Genomic DNA, 21,376 nt, shown 5'->3' with positions numbered 1-21,376 from the left:
TGCCTGCAGTTCAGGTTGAAACACTACAGGCTTCAACCTGATCTATAAAGGCCAACTAATCCACTAGTTCTATTCTGAGGCAGTTGGCTTAAAACTTTATCCCATCCTCCGAGTTTCTTTGTTGACTGTGTGTCTAATCCTGAAGTAGCCTTGAGTGATCTCACTGGTTGAAAAACTTAATGAATTTATGAATAGGAAGATTAATGTTACGAACAAACCCTGCGTCATATTCTGATTGACAAGCTCTTTAATGAGTTACTGACATGGTTGAAATGGTTGATGCAATGAATTTGTTTTCCTGCACACCTTCAATTGTTAAATGAGGAAGTTGTCCCAAGGGAAAGTTTCTGTCTGCATTCTCAAAATCTTGTAACACTGATTACAGAGGGTGGTGAATCTATGGAATTCATTGCTCCAGACAACTGTGGAGGCTGCATCTTTGGATATATTTAAAGCAGAAATTGATAGGTTGTTGATTAGTAAGGGCATCAAGAGTTGCGGGCAGAAGGCAGGAGAATGGGGTTGAGAGGGTTAATAAACCAGCCATGATGGAATGTCAGAGTGGAATGGCCTAATTCTGCTCCTATGTCTCATGTTGTTATGGTTGTGAATGGTACATATAAGGCTTGATGAATTTATGAATTAGAAACTCAATATTACAAACAAGCCTATTTGCCAAATTCTATTTGGCAAACAGTTATTAATGGGTTACTGATATGGTTAAAGTGATGTTGCAATGAAGTTCTTTACCTGCACAACTTCAGTTCTTTAATGAGAATACTGTCTTGGAGGAAACTTTCTGTCTGTATTTTTTACCATTTATTTTTCATAACTTTGGAGTGTGGAAACCTGGATTAAGTTGGATTACTTTTGTAACTAAACATCAAACAATCAGTAGGCAGTGGACTTAGAGTAATACAGGGAATAAAGTCTCTTCAGCATACTGAGAATCTGCCACATCTACATCAATCCTATTTTATACTCTCTAAGTTCCTGCCAATTCCCCCAAACAAACACGTTACAGATACCTTACAATGGCCAATTAACCTGCCAACCCCCATGTCTTTGGGATGTGGGAGGACACCAGAGCACCCATAGGAAACACACCTGTCATGAAGAGAATGTGCAAATTCCGTACAGACAGCATGATTGAAACTGGGTTGTTGATCTAGATCAAGGCTTCCCTGCCTTCAATGCCATGGACCAATACCATTAAGCAAGGGGTCAGTGGACCCCCGGTTGAAAAACACTGTTGCATCCTCAATAACCCTGATCGTCTGTTGTTTCTGGGGAATGTTTGTCAGAAATATTCAGAAACTTCTCCACGTGACATCATTTCAACCATATTAGCGATGTTGTGAAGAACATATGTGCAGAGGTTATTTTAATGTGGAACGTCAGAGACAAAAATTCATATTTCGACACAGGTCCGTACCCCACTAGAGCAGCTGAAGTAATTAAGTTCAGTTATTAAATAATCCTGGAATGAAAAAAAAAATAGGAGTAATTGTGGTTCCTTTTCATCAGGTCATAAGATATAGGAGCAGAATTAGGCCATTTGGCCCATTGCGTCTGCTCCACCATTTCATCATGGCTGATCCAATTTTCCTCCTCAGCCCCAGTCTCTTGCCTTTTCCCTGTATCCCTTCATGACCTGACCAATCAAGAATCTATCAACCTCTGCCTTAAATATACATAAAGACTTGGCTTCCACAGCTGCCTGTGGCAAAGAATTCCACAGACTCACCACCTTAAACAACTAGATTGTTCTGAGGAAAGCTTTGGTATTGGAAAGCAAAATGTCATCCTTTGCTGTACTTGAGGCCACTTCCAGAGCACTGTGGCAGCCTCTTCACTGTCCTCTGAACTGCACCAACAAGCTACTCGGTTTAAGGGCAATTAGGGATGTGTATTAAATGCTGGCCTTGCCCACATAATATGGTAGAATTTAAAAGTGTAGAAGAGTTTTGTAGGAAAGTATGACCTGCACAAACAGTACTTTTCGTACTTACCGTTCATGCATTCATAGTCACATACTGAGCAGTCACAGAGAGTGGTGGGAGACTAGAATGCACTGTCCGATAGAAGCAGAATCTAAGAACGATCCGCACGTGTGCATTGAAACATCAAGTGAAATACGTCATTTGTGCTAAATCATATCAGATTGATTGTGCTGGACAGCTTGCAAGTGCCACCATGCTTCTGGCACCAGTAAAGCATGCCACAACTCCCTAACCCTGTCTGTGCATGTTTTGGAATGTGTTGGGGAGGAAACCAGAACACCAGGAGGAAACCATGTGGTCCCAGGAAGAAGGCGCAAACTCTGACAGGAATGGAAACCCTACCTTACAGTTGGCACTGTAATAGTATTATGCAACCCGCTATGTGACGCTGCTGTGTCACCCCAATACATTAGGACGTGTAACAGATCCTTAGATGGGCATATGGATGAAAGTAAAATGGAGGATTAAGTGCTGTGTAGGTGGGAAAGGTTAGATTGATCTTGGAGTACGTTAGAATATCAACACTACATCATGGGCCAGACTGTGCTGTAATGTTCTATGTTCAAGGAAACCTGCTCTTTGTGATGTTTATTAATAACTTGGATGGATGAAAGCAAAATGGAGGGCTGTGCAGGAAGGAATGGTTAGATTGATCTTGGAGTGGGTTAAAAGATCATGGTACTGTGCTGTGCTGTTCAATGTTCTATGTCTCATTCTTTACTTTGAAGACACCACACAGTCTGTATTCTCTCACATTGTGTGTAGAGGAATGCGCAAACGTGGTTTGCTGGGATTCGCATTTCTTCCCCTGGTCCTTGAGTAGATTGCATCTTGCATATTCCCTTGGACTTTGGAGTAAGCAATCATGAATTGTTCCTTTGTCAAAAGACCAGTGGATTTTGGATGGGCACAGTGATTTAATTGAAAAGCGACTGGGTGACTGTACCATCTGGCATGGTACTGATCTCTGCCAACCAAGCTCCCTCTCAACTACTCCCATTCAGTTGATTATGGCCTTACTGCCACAGCAGGGGTCTTCACCCTAGAACAGATTAAAAGATAATTTTCCCAATGGATTTTAGCCTTATAGAAGGAGGCAGTTCGGCCCTTCTAATGAATGCTAATCCCTGGTGAAGTGCATTGGTTTCTGTACAATAAAAGCAGCAAAATATGGGAATGTGTAAGGAAATCTTGTGTATAAATCACAGAAGATGAATGGAGCAGAAGGAGGCCATTTGGCCCTTCATATCTAGGTGGAATCAGGATTAGGTTTATTATCACTGACAGTTGTTGTGAAATCAGGATACTTTTTAGCAGCAGTAGTGCTAGGCATATATCGTTTTTACAAAAAATTTGAAAATAAATAGACAAATTAGTACAAAAGTGCAGGAACCAGGTAGTGTTCCGAATTGAGTTTCTGAATTTATAACTGTATGTTGTCATCTCTGCGGTATGCGCTGCTTGCCGGAGATTATTTTCTAAAGATCCATTGATTTCAGTTTGGAAATGCAGATGCTTCCTTGACATGCTTTCCTAGAAAACACCATTTTTATTTGGAAGTTGTGCTGTCTGAATCTTTACCCTTCTCTCTCTCCCCCCCCCCCACATCTCTCACTAAGCAGACGGAATTTCATTATAACCAGCACACCCTCAGAATCCAAAGTTTATTACTTACATATGTCACCTGTAATACATTACCCCATAATGCAGCTCTGGTAATGATGCGTGTAGCTGGAAGCTCATTAATATTGTGCATTATAAACTGTTTAGGTTGTTCGCCAGCCATTTGGATATGTTGCTGGGCCCAATAAACTCATTCAAGGATACAAGTAATAAACGTATGCCAAGAGGCTGTGTGGCTACCTAAATCAGAAATATGGTATCAGGTCTATTTATAGGAGCTTCAGGGTTGAATTCTCAGAGAGTGCTGAAGGAGGAATATAGAGAGGTTTTGCTGAATGGGGAAAGTACGAGAGATCACTGACAGGATAGCGTGGGATTGGAATGGAGAATTTAAAAGATTAAAAATCTACTTAAATAATTCTGTCTGGGTAGCCTCCAACCTGGCATGAACATCGATTTCTCTAACTTCCAGTAATTTCTCCCCCCTCCTCCTCCTGCCTTTTTCCGTTCCCCATTCTAGTTCCCCTCTCACCCCAACTCTTCTGCTCACATGCCCATCACCTCTCTCTGGTGCCCTTCCCGTTCTCCACTCTCCTCTCCTATAAGATTCAGAATCAGAATCAGGTTTAATAGCACTGGCATATTTCAGGAAATTTGATTTTTTTTTGTGGCAGTAGTACCATTTTCTGCAGCTTTTTCCTCATCTTCGGTAGTGGCCTCTCCATACCAGATGGTGATGCAACCATTTAGAATGCTCTCCACGGTACATTTGAGGTACTTTGCTGGAGTCTTTGGTGACATACCAAGCCTCCTCAAACTCCTAATGAAATATAGGTACTGTCCAGTCTTCTTTATAATTACATCAATATGTTGGTCCCAGGATAGATCTTCAGAGATGTTGACACCCAGAAAGTTGAAACTGCTTACCCTTTCCACTGCTGATCCTTTGATGAGGACTGGTGTGTCTTCCCTTGAAATCCACTTTCTAAAGTCCACAATCAATTCCTTGGTCTTTCTGACCTCGAGAACAATGTTATTTTTGCGACACTACTCAACCAACTGGTCTATCTCGCACCTCTACGCCTCCTCGTCATCATCCAAAATTCTGCCAACAGTAGTTGAGTTGTGGGTGAATTTATAGATGGCATTGGAGGTGTGCCTAGCCACAGAGTTGTGCGTATAAAGAGAGTAGGTCATTGGGCTAAGCACGCATCCTTGAGGTACGTCGGTGTCGATTGTCAGTGTGGAGTTATTTCCAGTCAGCACAGTCTGTGGTCTCCCAGTGAGGAAGTCAAGGATCCATTTGCAGTGCGGCTACAGAAGCCCAGCTTTTGGAGCTTGTTGATTAGAACTAGTGTATGGTTATGTTGAGTACTGAGCTGTAATCAATGAACATATAACCATATAAGAATTACAGCACGGAAACAGGCCATCTCGGCCCTTCTAGTCCGTGCCGAATGCTTACTCTCACCTAGTCCCACGACCTGCACTCAACCCATAACCCTCCATTCCTTTCCTGTCCATGTACCTATCCAATTTTTTTTTAAATGACAATACCGAACCTGCCTCTACCACTTCTACTGGAAACTTGTTCCACACAGCTACCACTCTCTGAGTAAAGAAGTTCCCCCTCGTGTTACCCCTAAACTTTTGCCCCCTAATTCTCAACTCATGTCCTCTTGTTTGAATCTCCCCTACTCTCATTGGAAAAAGCCTATCCACGTCAGCTCTATCTATCCCCCTCATAATTTCAAGTACCTCTATCAAGTCCCCCCTCAACCTTCTACACTCCAAAGAATAAAGACCTAACTTGTTTAACCTTTCTCTGTAACTTAGGTGCTGAAACCCAGGTAACATTCTAGTAAATCTCCTCTGTACTCTATTTTGTTGACATAGAACAGCAGTCTTGGGTATTACTATTGTAATTACTATTATTATTATTAGGTATTACTGTTACTATTACTATTGTCCAAGTGATCCAAGGCTTAGTGGAGAGCCAGTGAGACGGCATCCACTATAGACCTATTGCGGTGATAGGCAAATTGCAGTGGATCCAAGTCACTGCTTAGGTATTAGTTGATTTTAGCGATGACCAAGCTCTCAAAGCACTTCATCACAGTATATGTGAATGCCACTGGGTGATAGTTGTTAAGGAAGCTCAACCAGCTCTTCTTGGGCTCCGGTATGATTGTCGCCCTTTTGAAGTAGGTGGGAACTGCTGATTGCAGCAGTGAGAGATTGAAATTGTCCTTGAACACTCCCACCAGTCGGTTGTCACAGAGCCCTACCAGGTACACCATCAGGGCCTGACGCCTTGAGAGGGTTCATCTTCTTGAAAGATGTTCTGACGCCTGCCTCTGAGACAGAGATCACAGAACCACTAGATGCTGCAGGGATTCACACAGGTGTAGTTTTATTCTCCCATTTAAAGCATGGATAAAAGGTATTGAGCTCATCTGGGAGTGAAGCATCACTGACATTCACGATGTTAGCTTTCACTTTGTAGGAAGTAATGGCTTGTAAACCCTGCCAGAGCTGACATGCATCCGATTCTGTCGCCAACCTCAATCAGAATTGTGTTCTCATCTTAAAACAGACTTCTGTAAGTCATACCTGGACTTCTGATATAGTTCTGGATCACTGATCATGAATGAAACAGATCTAGCCCTTAGCAGGTGATAAATCTCCTGGTTTGTCTAAGGCTTTTGGTTTGGCTAAGTCTGGTATGTTTTCAAAGGCACACATTCATCCACGCAGGTCTTGATGAAGTTGGTGGCAACGGTGGTGTATTCATTCAGACACAAAAGTGAATCCCTGAATATTATCCAGTCCATCAACTCAAAGCAGTCCTGTAGGGGCTCCTCCGCCTCCCTTGACCATACCTTCTTGACCCTTGCCACTGGTTCTGCGGACTGTAGTCTCTGCCTACACGCTGGGAGTAGAAGTACAGCCAGGTGATCAGATATTTCCAAAGTATGGGTGCAGGATGGTACGGTAAGTGTTCTTGTTGGTGGTATAACAGCGGTCAAATGCATTGGCTCCTTTGGTTCAAGTTCAAGTTTAGTTGTCATTCAACCATACATAAATACCCATGAATACAGCCAAACAAAGCACCGTTCCACGGGTAATACCTGTATGTTGGTGGCTGTTGTTCAGAGACTTCTTCAAGCTGGCCTGGTTGAAATCCCTTGCAATGATAGGGTGTGCAGTTTCGTGCCTGTTAATTACAGTTCTCAGCTCCTCCAGTACCTGCCGGATGTTGGTCTGAGGTGGAATGTACACAGACACCAGAATGATAGTGGAAAGCTCCCCCGGCAGATGAAGTGGACTGCCTAACGTTCCAGGTCAGGTGAGCAGGACTGAGGCAGAGGGCCAGTCTCTGTCACATTTGTGCGCCACAATGAAGTTGATCATAAAGCTTATCATACTAGCAAACTGTGCAATAAGCTTTAAAACAGCAGCGTAGACACTGTCCTTAACCCTGAAGGTACATGCTTTCAGGCTTTTGTATCTTCTGCCCGATGGGAGACAGGAGAAGAAAGGACGTCTGGGGTGGGTAGATTCTTATGGCGGTTGCTTCACTGAAGCAGTGAAAAGTGTAGACAGAGTCCGTGAGGGGTGACGGGATTTGGTTTTTGAGATCGGAAAGACTGCGTCTGGAGCTCACTGCTGTTTCTTGCGGTCTCGGGCAGAACAGTTGCCGTACTAGTGGCAACGGGTATCTGGATGAGATGCTTCCTATAATTTCAGCCTGATTCTCCCACCACTCTCAGAGTAAGTTACAATGACAATTAACTGACCAGCCAGCAGTTCCAAAGGTGAAGTGAAATAGGCTGAAATATCATCAGTCAATATATTTGATTGTTGAACTACTCTGTAACCCCTGCAAGAGTCCGGAGGAGGTTTGCCAGAATGATCCCGGAAATGAAAGTATGAGTTGCATCTGATCACTCTGAGCCTGTAATCACTGAGTTGAGAAGAATGAGAAGGGATCTCATTGAAACCTATTGAATATTGAAAGGCCTAGGTAGAGTGGATGTGGAGAGGATGTTTCCTATATTAGGGGGGTCTAGGGCCAGAGGGCACAACCTCAGAATAGAAAGACATCCCTTTATAATAGAGATGAGGAGGAATTTCTTGAGCTTAGAGGGTGATGAATCTGTAGAATTCATTGCCACAGACAGCTGTGGAGTCCAGTCCTTGGGCAAATTTAAAGATAGATTGGTAGTTTCTTGATTAGTAATGGTGTCAAAGGTTACGGAGAGAAGGCAGGAGAATGGGGTTGAGAGGGATTATAATCAGCCATGATGGAATGGAAGAGCAGACTGATGGGCTGAATGGCCTAATTCTGCTGCTATGTCTTATGGTCCTATGGTAACCTATAGACAATATACAGTTTACTCATCACTTGGTCCAGAGACTCTGTATGGTGAGCCTATGATAGAATAGCCTCTATATGCTTCACTACATCACTTCATGATGAATGCATTGTGTATGTTCAGTACTGTCAACGTTTGATGAATAGGCTACATACTCTACCCTGTCAGGCCATTTTAGAACAGGCTGTACATGATTTGCTTGTCATTCTCCAATAGAATAGAGTCTGTGTATTCTGCTCTTTCTCTCCATGATGAATAAGCTATCTGTGGTACTCTCTGTCATATCACAATAGAATGCTACTCTATCATACCACAGTAGAAAGGGCTGTGTTTCATCTGCTCTGTCACCCTACCAGGGTCAGACAGTACATGGTCCACCCTTCAGTGCTAAGATAGAGTGAGCTGAACACAATTTGTCCTGTCGTCTCCAACAGATTAGTCTCCACATGGTCCACTCTGAGTTTGAAGAGCAAAATAGCTCGCAATTCAGTCATGCCATGCTACAGAAGACAGTAAGTGCCCTGTGGAAGAAGGAAGCTTTTAACAACATAATCTGTTGTTTTTTTTTGGTAGTAAGTGCTTCACTCAGCCATAATTATATGTCACATAAAGATTTCCTCTCCTAAATGTGATGAGGTGGAAATGAATCCAGGCTATTTTCTGCATTAACGAACTCTGACCTTTGTAGTTTGTCACAGCAGTGCTTAGAGCTGGAACTAAAGCTAGAGATGAAATGCACACACAGGAACTGTGAATGCATTTTATGATTTATTGTCCAGCTCTAGACGATTCCATTCTCTCAATGAGTCTTTCAGTAATTATGTTATCTGCAGGCAAGTCTACAAAGAGTTATCTGTCCAACACATGCCATAATTAAGAGAAACACTTCATGGTTGATGACTCTGAAGCATTCGCAACATAATGATATCTGAGGATCTTAGAGCTTATTGTCTAGGTTTTAAGGAACAATTCCGTAAGAGTTCCGGTCTTTTGCTGGGTAGTTATTGAATGGATAGGAGAGGAAACTATGTTGGGAATCTGAAGGCTAGCTACTTGTTTTCCACTTTTATATCCCACTGGAAAGATAATCAGACATTAGTTACTAGAAACAGCAGTGTTGAAACAATCCCCACTCATCCAACCACCAGGTTTTGGTGTTTTATTCTCTGCATGATTAATCCTAGCCACTTGGTTTCACCCTGTCCCCACTACTCTTTAAATTCTGTACTCACTAACTAGTGTTAACTATCTGGCTCCTCTTTTATCCCTTCCCTTCTTCTCAATTGCATATTAACTCCCTCTGGAGCCCCTCTTCCTTCCCTTTCTCCCATGGTCCAGTCTCCTCCCCCTTCCCCCTCACCTGGTTTCACCTATTACCTGCAGGTTGTACTGCCCCCAGCTAATATTTATCCCAACCCCAACCTCCTTATTTGGGTTTCCGCCCCCTTCCTTTCCGGTCCCGATGAAGGGTCTCGGCCCGCAATGGTGACTCTATATTTCCCTCCACAGACCTACTGAGGTCCTTGGGCATTTTGTGTGTTGCTGTTATTCACTATTGATGTTATCCAGATTCTAGCTCCAGTTACACATTCTCTACAACTTTCTGTGCAACAAAAAGGTTTTCCATTTTGTTTTGGTTGAGACATTGCTGGGTGGCGTCCTCAACTCCCTGCAGCCTCCTGTGCTCAGGGGCAGAACCGTTGCCATAACAAGTCATAATGCATCCGGATAGAATGCTTTTTTGGTGAAATAAGGGAGGACACACTTGGAAAAAAATTGAATTGCATTTCTGATTATAAATCAGAATCACTGAAAAGGTTCCAGAAGAAATCACAAGGATATATATGTTTAATTATGCCAGATAATTGCAGAATATTGGAGTTGGGCCTTGCCAATGGCCAGGAGGCGAAGTTCACAATGAATCAAACGGCGGCGCAGCAAGGCCTCAGAGGAGGGCTGCTTGTGCGTACGACACCACTCTTTGCTGGTTTTGCAACGAGGTTTGGTTCCAGTCATCTGCTTCCTGGGGGACAGTGTCCAAATTTCTCACAGGCTGTCAGGAATTTGGTTACCAAATGAGTGTGCCGCATCGAGCGCCTTTGCCATGTAATCATAGAAAACGTTGTAGCGGTCTATCTTTGCTCGGGTCCAATTCGTTCCGGCCACTAAACCCGGTGAAAATCCTACAGATAAACCATTGAATAAATTCTGGGTGACAGAACTGATTGAGCAGAGGTTTTGCACAGGCTTAAATGGACTTGGTGCTGCATGACCTCATTTGATATTGGCAGTCCTTCACCCACGCACCACAGTAGGTTGGCATTATTTGTATGTAGCAGATGCTGTGAGTATGTGTGCCAAGCCGTCAGCACTATCTGACGGGGGATATAAATCATTCCCACCTTAAATTGGGTTATTATGCAGGCAAGGACTAAGAATTTGGGAAGTTTGGAATGAATTCTTGGACCTTACAATGAAGAAGTGGGACTCCAACAGGCTTTTCATTTTTAAAAGCTCTGTTCATCATGCTTGTCCAAAATTAAAGGCTGAATCCTTGCAGCCGTTACTCCTCCCAATGTGAGTTAAACCAGTGTTGCAAAGTAGGCACATCACCCTGGGACCAGAGAGAGCAGTTTACCACCATTTCCTCGCAGAAAGAAACAACAGACCTGCATTTCTCTAGCATCTTACACATCTTTTTCTTTTCAGAATATCCCGGAGCACTTTGCAGCCAATAAAATTAATTTGCAGAATGGTTGCTGTGGTAACACAGCAACCAATTTGCAAAAGCAAGCTCCTGTAAGTACCAAAGCGCTAATGATCAAATAATCTGTTTTTATTAGTGACATTATCTGAAGGATAAATATTAGCTGGGAGAATTTTTCTGTTCCTCTTTAAAACAGCAGCACTGAGTCTTTTCTGTTGACCTGAGAGAGGAAGTGGATCCTCAGTTTAACATCCCACCTGATGAATGACTGCTAAATGCGCCAAAAAAGCTAATGTGAGAATGCTGGTCGCGCAGCATGCATGAGGAGGAAAGGAGTTGTCGGTGCTTTGGGTCAAAGTCCTGCATCACCATGCTAATGTAGTGTTTTAACCCAAAAGGTCAACAATCCTTAACCTCCTTCCCTAATATATGCCAGTTGACCTGCTGAGTTCCTCCAGCAGATTGTATTTTGTTCCAGATTCCAGCATCTATACTGCTCTGTGTGCTACCTGCAGTCTCTTCGAGTCATGGAGTCGCACAGTATGGAAGCAGGCACTTTGGTCCAACTGCTCCATATTGACTGAGATTCCCATCAAGACCATAAGACATAGGATCAAAATTAGGCCATTCAGCCCATCAAGTCTGCTCTGCCATTCCATCATGGCTGTTTTATTATCTCTCTCAAACCCATTCTCCTGCCTTCTCTCCATAATCTTTAACGCTCTGACTAATCAAGAACTTATCAGCTTCCACTTTAAGTATACTCAATGACTTGGCCTCCACAGCCTTCTGTGGTAATGAACTCCACAGATTCACCACCCCATGGCTAAACAAATTCTTCTTCATCTCTGTTCTAAATGGACATCCCTCTATTCTGAGGCCATGCCCTCTGGTCCCAGACTCCTGCACTCTTAAAAACATCCTCTTCATATCCTTTCAATATTTGAAAGGTTTCAATGGGACCCACCCCCCATTCTTCTAAACTACAACGAGTACAGGCCCCAAGCCATCCAACCCCCTCCATGTTCATTTACAGTATGTCTAACTATCTCTAATTTGCCCAGATCTGGCTCATAGCCCTCTAAATCACCTTCATAACCCACCACCACAACAGATGCAATCTCTCTGGCTCTCCACTTGGCTTTGTTCTAGACAACCACATGATGTACATACATCAGGCTGCTTATTTATTGATAATAGCTTGGTGTTCAACACCATCGTCCTCTGAGTACTCACCATGAAACTTCAAAACCTGGACCTTTGTACCTCCCTCTGCAACTGGATTGTCAGCTTCCATATCAGGAGGCCTCAGTCTGTGCAAATCGGTAACATCTCCTCCTTCTTGACTGTCAGCACAGGTACACCTCAAGGATGCATGTTTAGCCCACTGCTCTACCCTCTCTTCAGTCATGGCTATGTGGCTAAGCACACAGCTCAAACACCATCTTATAAACTCACTGTCGTTGGTAGAACCTCAGATGGCAATGAGGAGATCGAGAGATAATTGGCTTGTTGAGGGGTGTCAAGGAACTGATTGTGGACTTCACGAAGGGGGAGGTGGGAGAACACACAGCGCTCCTCATTGAGAGGTCTGCTGTGGAAAAGATGAACAGCTTCAAGTTCATGGATGTCAACATCTCTGACATCAATGCAGCTTGAAGAAGCATGCTTGCAATTTTATTTCGTTAGGAGTTAGGGAAGACGTACAGACTGTGGCGAAGGGCATTGGACTGGTTGCATCACAGCCTGATCAGCAGTTTCCAATGTGCAGGATCACAAGAGGATGCAAGTTATAGACTCAGCCAGATCCATCATGGGCAAAACCCTTCCCTGCTTCGAGGACACCTTCAAACAGCTATGCCTCAAGAAGGTGGCAATCATTATAAAGGACCCTCATGAACTAAGACATGGCCTCTTCTAGTTCCAACTATCAGGGAGGAAGTACAGGAGCCTAAAGACCCACAATAAATGATATAGGAGCAGCTTCTTTCCCTTTGTCATCAGATTTCTGTGCAGTGCATGATTGCGTGATTACTACCTCATTGTATTTTTACACCATTTATTTATTTTTGTAACTTACAGATTTTTCCATCTTTGCACTGTACTGCTGCCACAAAACAAAAAATTTACATCATATGTCAATGATAATAACTCTGTCAATCTTTTGTATTTTTCCAAAGTGCCTTTTAAATGTTGACTTGAATGTACCCACCTTGTCTACTTCCTCTGGCAGATGTCCTGGGTCTCCAAAGAACTCTGGCAAGCTGAAATGATGCCACACTAAGTGATGACATTTTGGAAATCGTTAAAAGTCTTCAGCAAATTGGGTCATGCTTGCTTTAAGGAACTGTAAAACCCTTTCAGAAGCATTAAAATCTGTGCGCTTTGCACATACAGTGCCACTTGTTAAACCGGTTTGTGTATATACTGACCTGTAGAGACGAGGTCAAAACAGTGGGGTTGTGAGGGAGCGAATGTGTTGGGGTGGGGAAGGATGCAATTAGCTCATGAGGGAGACCACTTGCCAGCTCTAAGTACGGCCATTGCTGCAAGGGGATCCTCAGCCGCAAAGGCTGAATCAGGGCCCTTGATTAAATGAACAGTGAGCCACATTTAGCAGTACTCAGAAACCTCAATCTGTAACAAGGCCAGCCAGAAAAATAGTTTCAGACTTATAAAGATGATAGAGAGTGACTTAAAACACATTTATTTATTGATTTAGAGATAGAGAACAGGCCTTTTGGTCCCAACGAGCTGCTGCAGCACCCAGCAACTCACCTGATTCAACCCTAGCCTAATCACAGGACAGTTTGCAATGACCAGTTAATCTACTCGCCAATATGTAGTATTTGAAATTTTGGAAGACACCAGAGCATTCCAAGGAAACCTACGCACTTTGAGGGAAGGATGTACAAACTTCTCTCAGACGGCATTGGAATTGAACTCCGAACCCCGATGTCCCAAGCTGTAATTGTGTCACGCTAACTGTGACGCTACTGTGGCACCCTCGGTAGTTATAACCATGTGAGAGAAACTTTAAACTATGTAGGCTCCCTACTTTCAGTGCAACATGCCCCTCATTGAACTATGAGTTAAATATGAAAATCATTCTAAACCTTTGACCCAATCTCTGTCAATGATTAATGAATAGGTGCTGATGATATCATTGCATGTGGTAAAAACAAATGATAGTAAAGTAACAACAGCAATAGAGGGCAGAAAGGGCTTGGTCTAATGTCAGGATAGGCAGGACTTTGACAGGAAGTGGTTGGAAACACTTAAAAAATAGGCCTAAAATCATGCCAGTGCTTTAAAAAAATAGGCCTAAAGTTGTGTCTAGTGCACATTTTATGTACATTAAAAGGACACAGGATTCACCAGAAGAGTTATGATGAGAGGCTGGGACTCTTCACTAGAGTGTAGGAGATTGCTGGTGATCTTACAGAGATGTGTTAAATTATGAGGGGAATGAAAAGGTTAAATGCACGCAGTCTTGTTCCTTGGGTTGGGCAATCTAGAACTAGAGAGCACAGGTGAGAGCAAAGAGATGTAATAGGGATCTGAAGGGAAACTTCTTCACCCAGAGAGTCATCCACATATGGAATAAGATATCAGAGGAAGTGGTTGAAGCAGGTATATTAACAAAATTTAAAAGGTACCTGGACAGTCTCTTGGATAGAAAGAGTTTAAATGAATATGGGCCAAACACTGGCATTGATAGGAATCTTGGTTTGCATGAACCAGTTGGGGCAAAGGGCCTGCTTTTGTTGTGTATGATTCTCTGATTATGCAGCACTCCTGCAGTCCTGCATTACCCAAACTTTTTGTGTTTTATTCACTGGACAGGGCTGAATCTCTTGCCTTGAACAATATGATGCTGCACACTAAGGTGCAGAGATCATACGTGGCTCAGCAGGTGCTGGATATCTTGAGCAATGCACACAAAATGCTGGAGGAACTCAGCAAGTCAGGGAGCATCGATGGAGAGGAATAAGCAGTAGACTTCTCAGGATGAGATCCTCTGAAACCTTGAGGTTTCTTTAAATGTTAATCTCTGTTTAGAGAGGCTGGGAAGATTTAGAATTGGGCTATTTTGTTGGTTGCTTTCGTGTGCAGAGGAAAAAAAATAAATTTGACAAAAGCAACCAAATCAAAAGAATAAAGCTCACATTTAGCTTGAATAGAGAACTAGTCATGCAGGGTAAAGTAAAGTCACAGCAGGCATACAGAAGATACAGCTGCAAGGAAGTAAAGTCTGAAGAAGGATAGATCAACAGAGGCAGTGTAACTCGGAAATTGTCAATGCTGCCTTTAGCTGGTCAGGGGAGATGGGAGAGGCCGGCATGATATTGTAGGGTTTGGGGACAGGTTGCAAGCGAAGTGAAAAAGGGATTGTAAGTCAGCTCTCAAATCTCAGAGAGGTGGCTGGGAGACTGGAAGGTGTGGTGATTGAAGGATTTAGATAAATGCCTTGATTAACTGAGACCTTCCTGGGCCAAAAATTGTGGGATTAAGGGCCCTGTTGTCACATGACCAGACAGAAAAGAAAATAGAGGCAGGAATAGGCCACCAGGTCCCTCGAGCCTGCCCCTCCATTCATGATCATGGCTTATTTGCCCTGGCCTCAACTCCTTTACTGTGCCAGTCCTCAAACCTTTCAAATATTTAACTACTGTCACTTTAAGCACATTAATGATCTTCCCTCCACCATTACTGGAAAATTCCAGAGGCTCACTCCCCTGTGAGGGAAAAAAATCTGGATGGGTAATTTTGTCTAAGTATCTCCAACAAGAGCAGGGAGTAGTGAATGACATTATTCTCATGAATCCTGGTCCATAACAAAGTATTCTGAACTGCTGACAGGATGGCCTGCTGTATTGTTGGTTGGTGTGATTTGACCCAAGAATCAGTGCTGACCTATCTACTCTGATTTTTTTTTGAGAAAGAAAGAAAGATTAGCTTTATTTGTCATGTGCAGATACATCAAAGCAGTGAAAAGTGTTTGGGTCAACAACCAACACAGACCAAGGATGTGCTGGGGGCAGCCCGCAAGTGTTGCCACACTTCCAGTGCCAACATTACACGCCCATAGTTCTAACCCAAGCCTATCGGTCTCTGAAATGTGGAGTCAGACAAAGGCACAGTGCTTAAGGAGAGTGCAGTTTGTAGGCTTATGGTCTGTAGTGTCTGGGATGGCTCAGTAGTGATTAACACAACACTTTACAGTGCAAGCGATCTGCGTTCAGTTCCTACCGCTGTCTGTCAGGAGTTTGTACATTCTCCACATAACGGTGTGTTTTTCCTCTGGGTGCTCTGTTCCTCCCCACATCCCAAAAGGCATACAGGGTAGGGTTAGTAAGTTGTCCTCGTGATGTTGGCGACGGAAACACGGCAACACTTGTGGGCAGTCCCCTGCACATCCTCGAACTGTGTTGGCCATTGGTGCATTTTGCTGCAAGTTTCAATGCACATGTGGCCAATAAAGCTAATCGTTAATATCAAACACGAGGAAATCTGCAGATGCTGGAAATTCAAGCAACACACACAAAATGCTGGTGGAACGCAGCAGGCCGGGTAGCATCTATAGGAAGAAGCACTGCCAATGTTTTCGGGCTGAGACCCTTCATCAGGACTCTTTAAAGAATCTTTATCTTTGCACGTTAAGTTTGATTTTCGCCTTGTTGAAGAAGGCAATGGGGCCAGCACATTGACAATTTATCGTGGCACTCTTCAGATTAATTTAGAGCGTGATGAGCTGACTCTCACTTTCTCTGGCATGAACAGGAAGTGTGACTGCCACGTTGCAAGTACCGGTGGTTAGATGACATCAGCAGTGCTGCTCTGCAGCTGCGCATTGGCAGAAGGAGACCTGCGAAACACGCTCCCCTTCCTTTTCAGAAATCTGCAAGCCTCTCCCCTACCTAACCTCCCCAAGGCCTAGCGCAAACTCAGGCCCCTTCTAAACCCGCCCATTCGCCAGAGAGGTCGATCAGCTTTGGGTGAAGAGGAAGCAGGATTCGTAACGTCGCACGTGCGTTGTAGGTAAGTGTTGCCCAGGTTCCTTCTGCTGATCCTCAAGTGCAGCCCACCTCTTCTCCCAAGTAGGTTTGCTGATTAATTTTAAAAGACAGCGTGGTTTAATCCTTTTCTGTGTTCTTTCCATTTTAATCTTGATCGGCCACCTTTATTCTCTTGAAAAATTCTGTCACTTCGTAAGCTTATTTAAATTCTTGTGCCAGCCACACAGCTCGGCCTGAGGCGAAGTTTGGAACCTTAGTGTTCGTTCTGTATCACCACTCTAGCACTACAACGGATATGAATTGACTTCCCGTTTAACTTGATGTCAGTAGTGAGGAACCTCCGCTGGCCTTTTGTGTCCTGACTTTAAAACTGGGATTGAAGTTTTATCATCAGCTCCCAGTTTATGAATCCCCTCTTCTTCTACAGTGAGGTGTGTAGGCCTGGAGGTGTCTAGGGTTGATCACTGCCCTGTTAGCTGATCTGGCGTAATACTACAATTGATCTCAGATTTTAAGATAAAGGAGAAGGTAAGATCAAACTCTCAGTCTAGATAACAGTGCAGGTATTTTCTCCGTGGAAATAATCACCCCAGGGTCAAAACTAAACCTCCTTTGCGGCAGTGTATGTGAAGCAACTGGTAGGCCGCTTTCTAGGCCAGGCCAAGATCAGGTCCATTCCTGCCTTAAGGGTGATTTAAACAGGGTGACTGGCTTTCCCGTATTTTATTTAACATCATAATAAACATTTTATTACGTTTATTGGATAGAGACGGGTCCAGATTTCATCTCAGAATAGATGGTATGTCTTACGCCACAATGGCCTTTGCCAATGACATGACACTTGTGAGTGATTTCCACAAGGGCATGTCTTAAAACACCAAGATCCAAGAAAATATTTGAAAAAAATGGGTCTTGAGATAAATCTCAATAAGGCTGCCGGTTTCTGTATGATTAGTGAGAAGCAAGAACTTTGTTTTTAATACTGTTGATGACTCCTTTATGGAGGCTAAGATTAACTTTGTTGATCCAGAGATAGCCTACTAGTTTCTGAACCACCATTGCTTTATCATTTCCTGTCAGTCACCTTATGTACAGACACTCTTGTGCCTAGTGTCACTTTATAGACACACAAACAATCTATGCATATAAGCTCATTTATGTATTTATACTTATTGTGATTTTTTTTTTGGTTGCTTCATATCTAGGGTAACAATTATTTTGTTTTTCCTTACACGTGTACTGGAAATGACATGAAACAACCTGGAATATTGAATCTTGAAGGTGTGTTAGAAGATGTTTTTGCCGAGAACTAAAATAAATTTATTGTTTTTGAGAGGCATCAGATGCATGTCTTTGGTGGGAGACTTGCTTTCCTCAAAGGTCACTTACAATGGCTTTGTGATAGCCAACGTTAATACACAGTAAAATGGTTGTTGAGGCAGGACTGCAGAACAAGCCCACGCACGTCAATCAGTTACTCCGCCATCCAGTTGGACACTTTAAATCGCAGAACTTCTGGTGGTGATTCATGCTAATACCTGGATGCCTTTGACAAGTACTTGTTTTGGGTTTCTTTTGAATAGCAGAGTTCCTCGTCTGGCTTCTCACAGCTTGGCAGTAATAATATGGAAACCCTATCCCAGAGAATAGGGTTTGTTGCTGATAAAATTACATCAATTGCTCAGATACTTAATGAGGGGTTTGTGATGTTTGCCAAGATGCCCTCACAGGTTATTCGACAGGCATTGTGGAATCCAACAATGTAGAACACATATTTTAAAGATGCCAGCTTCTATAAAGTATATGCAGTGCTTTCAGGTATCACAGATCTCCCCTGCAGAAGCAGAGTTCAGCAACGAACATGAGACGTTTGCACAATTAACGCAGGAATGTGCTTTGTGCTTATTTAGTTATATGTACCATAGTCTTTTGCCGATGAGGTCCCATGTACGACCTGAGCACCCAGTAATGTATTCTCTGCTTATTGTGGCCTTCTCTGTGGAATAATTTCAAGACCCTTGCCCATTCCGGAAGGGAGATAGATAATAATCACCTGATCTCCTGCAGAAATGATATTGGCTTATTATGGTCACGTGTACTGAGATACAGTGAAAAGCTTACACAATGTTTATGCAGATCAAATCATTGCACACTGCGTTGAGGTAGTACAAGGTAAAACAATAACAATGCAGAACAAAGTGTAAATCTACTGAAAAAGTGTGGTGTCAGTAAACAATAAAATGCAAGATCATAATGAAATAGATTGTGAGGCCAAAAGTCCATCTTATCGTACTAGAAAATTATTTAATAGTCTTGTTCCAGCAGGAAGAAGCTGTCATTGAACGTGGTGGCACGTGCTTTCAATCTTCTATCCAACGGAAGGGGTGAGAAAGCAGAAAGTTCAAAGCAAAATTTATTGTTAGAGTACAAACATGTCACCACATACAACACTGAGATTCCCTTTCTGTTGGCATACCTAGCAAATGGCCAGGGTGGATGGGGTCTTTGGTTATGCTGGCTGCTACCTGGAGGTAGTGAGAAGTGCAGGCAGAGTCCAGAGAAGAGAGGCTGGTTTCCATGATTTGCTGAGCTGTGTCGACAACTCTTTGCAGTTTCTTGCAGTCACATGCAAAGCAGTTGCCATATCATGCCACGATGTACCCAGGTAGGATGTTTCTGTGGTGCATAGACAAAAATTGGTAAGAATCTATGGGACGTGCAAAATTTGTTTAGTCTCCTGAGGAAGTAGAGGTGCTATGAAATTTGAGGTGTGCTAGGGTTTGATGTTTGACAGGTTCCTTCTGCCCTGATAATCTCTTTTGCATTCAAAAAAAAATTCTAACATGCTACATTTCGTTAAGTGTCTTTGGATCTTTCACTATTTTAAAGATGCAAAATGAATTCAAGAAGTTGTTACAGAAAGGAAATCATGTCATAATATCCGCCATTAATCAAAAACTTACTGGAAGTTCAGTTGCGAAAATTCAGCAGAAAGCCACGAGATATTTAGCTCCCAATAAAGCAAAGAGTGTAGAATTTAAGAAGACAAATCATCAGAGCTTGTAGGAGTAATTGGAAGCACTGTACAGCTGCCGGAAAACAGCAAATTTCATGTCAACTAAGTCGGTGATAATAAATCTGATTGTGATTCTAATACAAACCTCCTGGTGAATGAAACAGTTGTTAGGAGTCAAAACAAATGTTGGAGAGTGAAGTCTGAGTGCTTGTTTTCTGAAGCTATATTAGTCAAAGATGACAAAGAGGTCCATTTTGTTTTCTAGACCTCTGTTTATTGACCAACAATGTATCCTACACTTTTGTACTGTATGTATCTTTGCTTGTGTGTAGTGTTTCTTTGTATTTACTGTGAATTCCTGCAAGAAAATGAATCTCAGGGTAGTAAATGGTGGCATATATGCACTTCGAAAATAAATTTACTTCGAACACTTTGCACATTATGTGGAGGGGTGCAGTAGATGTCGTATTGACTCTCTCCTTGCAACTCAAGTTTGATTTTCCAATAGTCTGAATTAGAGAATCTGGTAACCCACATTGTACAATTCCCCAGATGAGAAGATCACACACTAGGACAAAATTGTGTAATATCTACAAGCACATTGTTCGTTCCTTAGGCTTTTCTGACAGCACCTCCCGAGCCCATTGCTCCACCAACAAGGGCAGCAGGTGATGGGGTCACCACTATCAGCATCTTGCTCTCCACCATCTTGACTTGCCATTCCTTCATTATTGCTGGGTTCAACACCTGGAGTTTCTTTCCCAACAACACTGTGCTTACACCCTCACCAGAAGGTCTGCAGCGGTTCAAGGAAAGAACACATCAGGCCATCTCCCGGGCAGTTAGGGATGAATAATAAACGCCAAGCTCGCCAGTGACACTTCACAATCTTGTCAGGCGATGTTAATATTAAAAAAAGCTACAAACAAGATGATCTCATCTGGAATGTGGTATGGCAGTGGAAAGGTTTTGCAAAATGTTGCACTGAATTTAGAGAGCACCAGCTAGCTATTAGGCTCGACTGGGATACATCAGAAAATGCTGAAGGAACTCAGCATTTCAGACAGCATCTGTGGAGGGAAATTAACAGACAACGCTTCGGCTACAGGCATTGACTGTTCACTTGCCTCGATAAATCAGGTTAACCTTATTTGTCACATGTCCATTGAAACATCAAAACGTACTGTGAAATCCGTCGTTTTGCGTCAATTGTCCAATACAATCCGAGGATTGTGCCGGGGGGCAGCCCACAGGTGTTGCCAGGCTTCCGGTGCCAATATAGCATGCCCACAGCTCACGCCCACGCCTAACCCATACGTCTTTGGACTGTGGGAGGAAACCAGAGCACCCGGAGGAAACCCACACAGTCATGGGGAGAACGCACAAACTCCTTACAGACAGCGGCAGGAAACAAATCCTGTTCGGTGATCACTGACGCTGTGAAGTGTTGCGTTATCCATTACTTTTTACTGTGCAGCCCCAGATACTGCCTGACCTGCTGAGTTCCTCCAGCATCTTGTGTGTGTTGCTCAAGACTTCTAGCAACAGCAGAAACTCTTGATTCCCCCCCCCCCACTCTACTTCATTGCATTCTCTCAGCATAGCTTTCTATCCCCCAAGTGATGCTG

General features: G+C 43.1%; 1 protein-coding gene across 13 annotated transcripts in view; it reads left to right on the top strand.

The window, feature by feature from the left end:
• celf2 (cugbp, Elav-like family member 2) overlaps window positions 1-21,376 on the top strand; it is a 1,088,079-nt gene that overhangs the window by 681,293 nt on the left and 385,410 nt on the right. Inside the window, exon 1 of one of the 13 annotated variants that reach the window (XM_073066518.1) lies at window positions 16,590-16,754. The exons of the other annotated variants lie outside the window; for them this stretch is intronic. The gene's annotated coding sequence lies outside the window, so the exon portion shown is untranslated. Of the gene's footprint in view, window positions 1-16,589; window positions 16,755-21,376 lie in introns of those variants that run through there. 13 annotated transcript variants of the gene reach the window in all.

This window comes from Hemitrygon akajei, chromosome 14 (assembly GCF_048418815.1).
Source record: "Hemitrygon akajei chromosome 14, sHemAka1.3, whole genome shotgun sequence".
Taxonomy (NCBI): Eukaryota; Metazoa; Chordata; class Chondrichthyes; order Myliobatiformes; family Dasyatidae; genus Hemitrygon; species Hemitrygon akajei.
The sequence above is the reverse complement of the archived record's forward strand: the minus strand, read 5'-3'. Positions and strand labels throughout refer to the sequence as shown.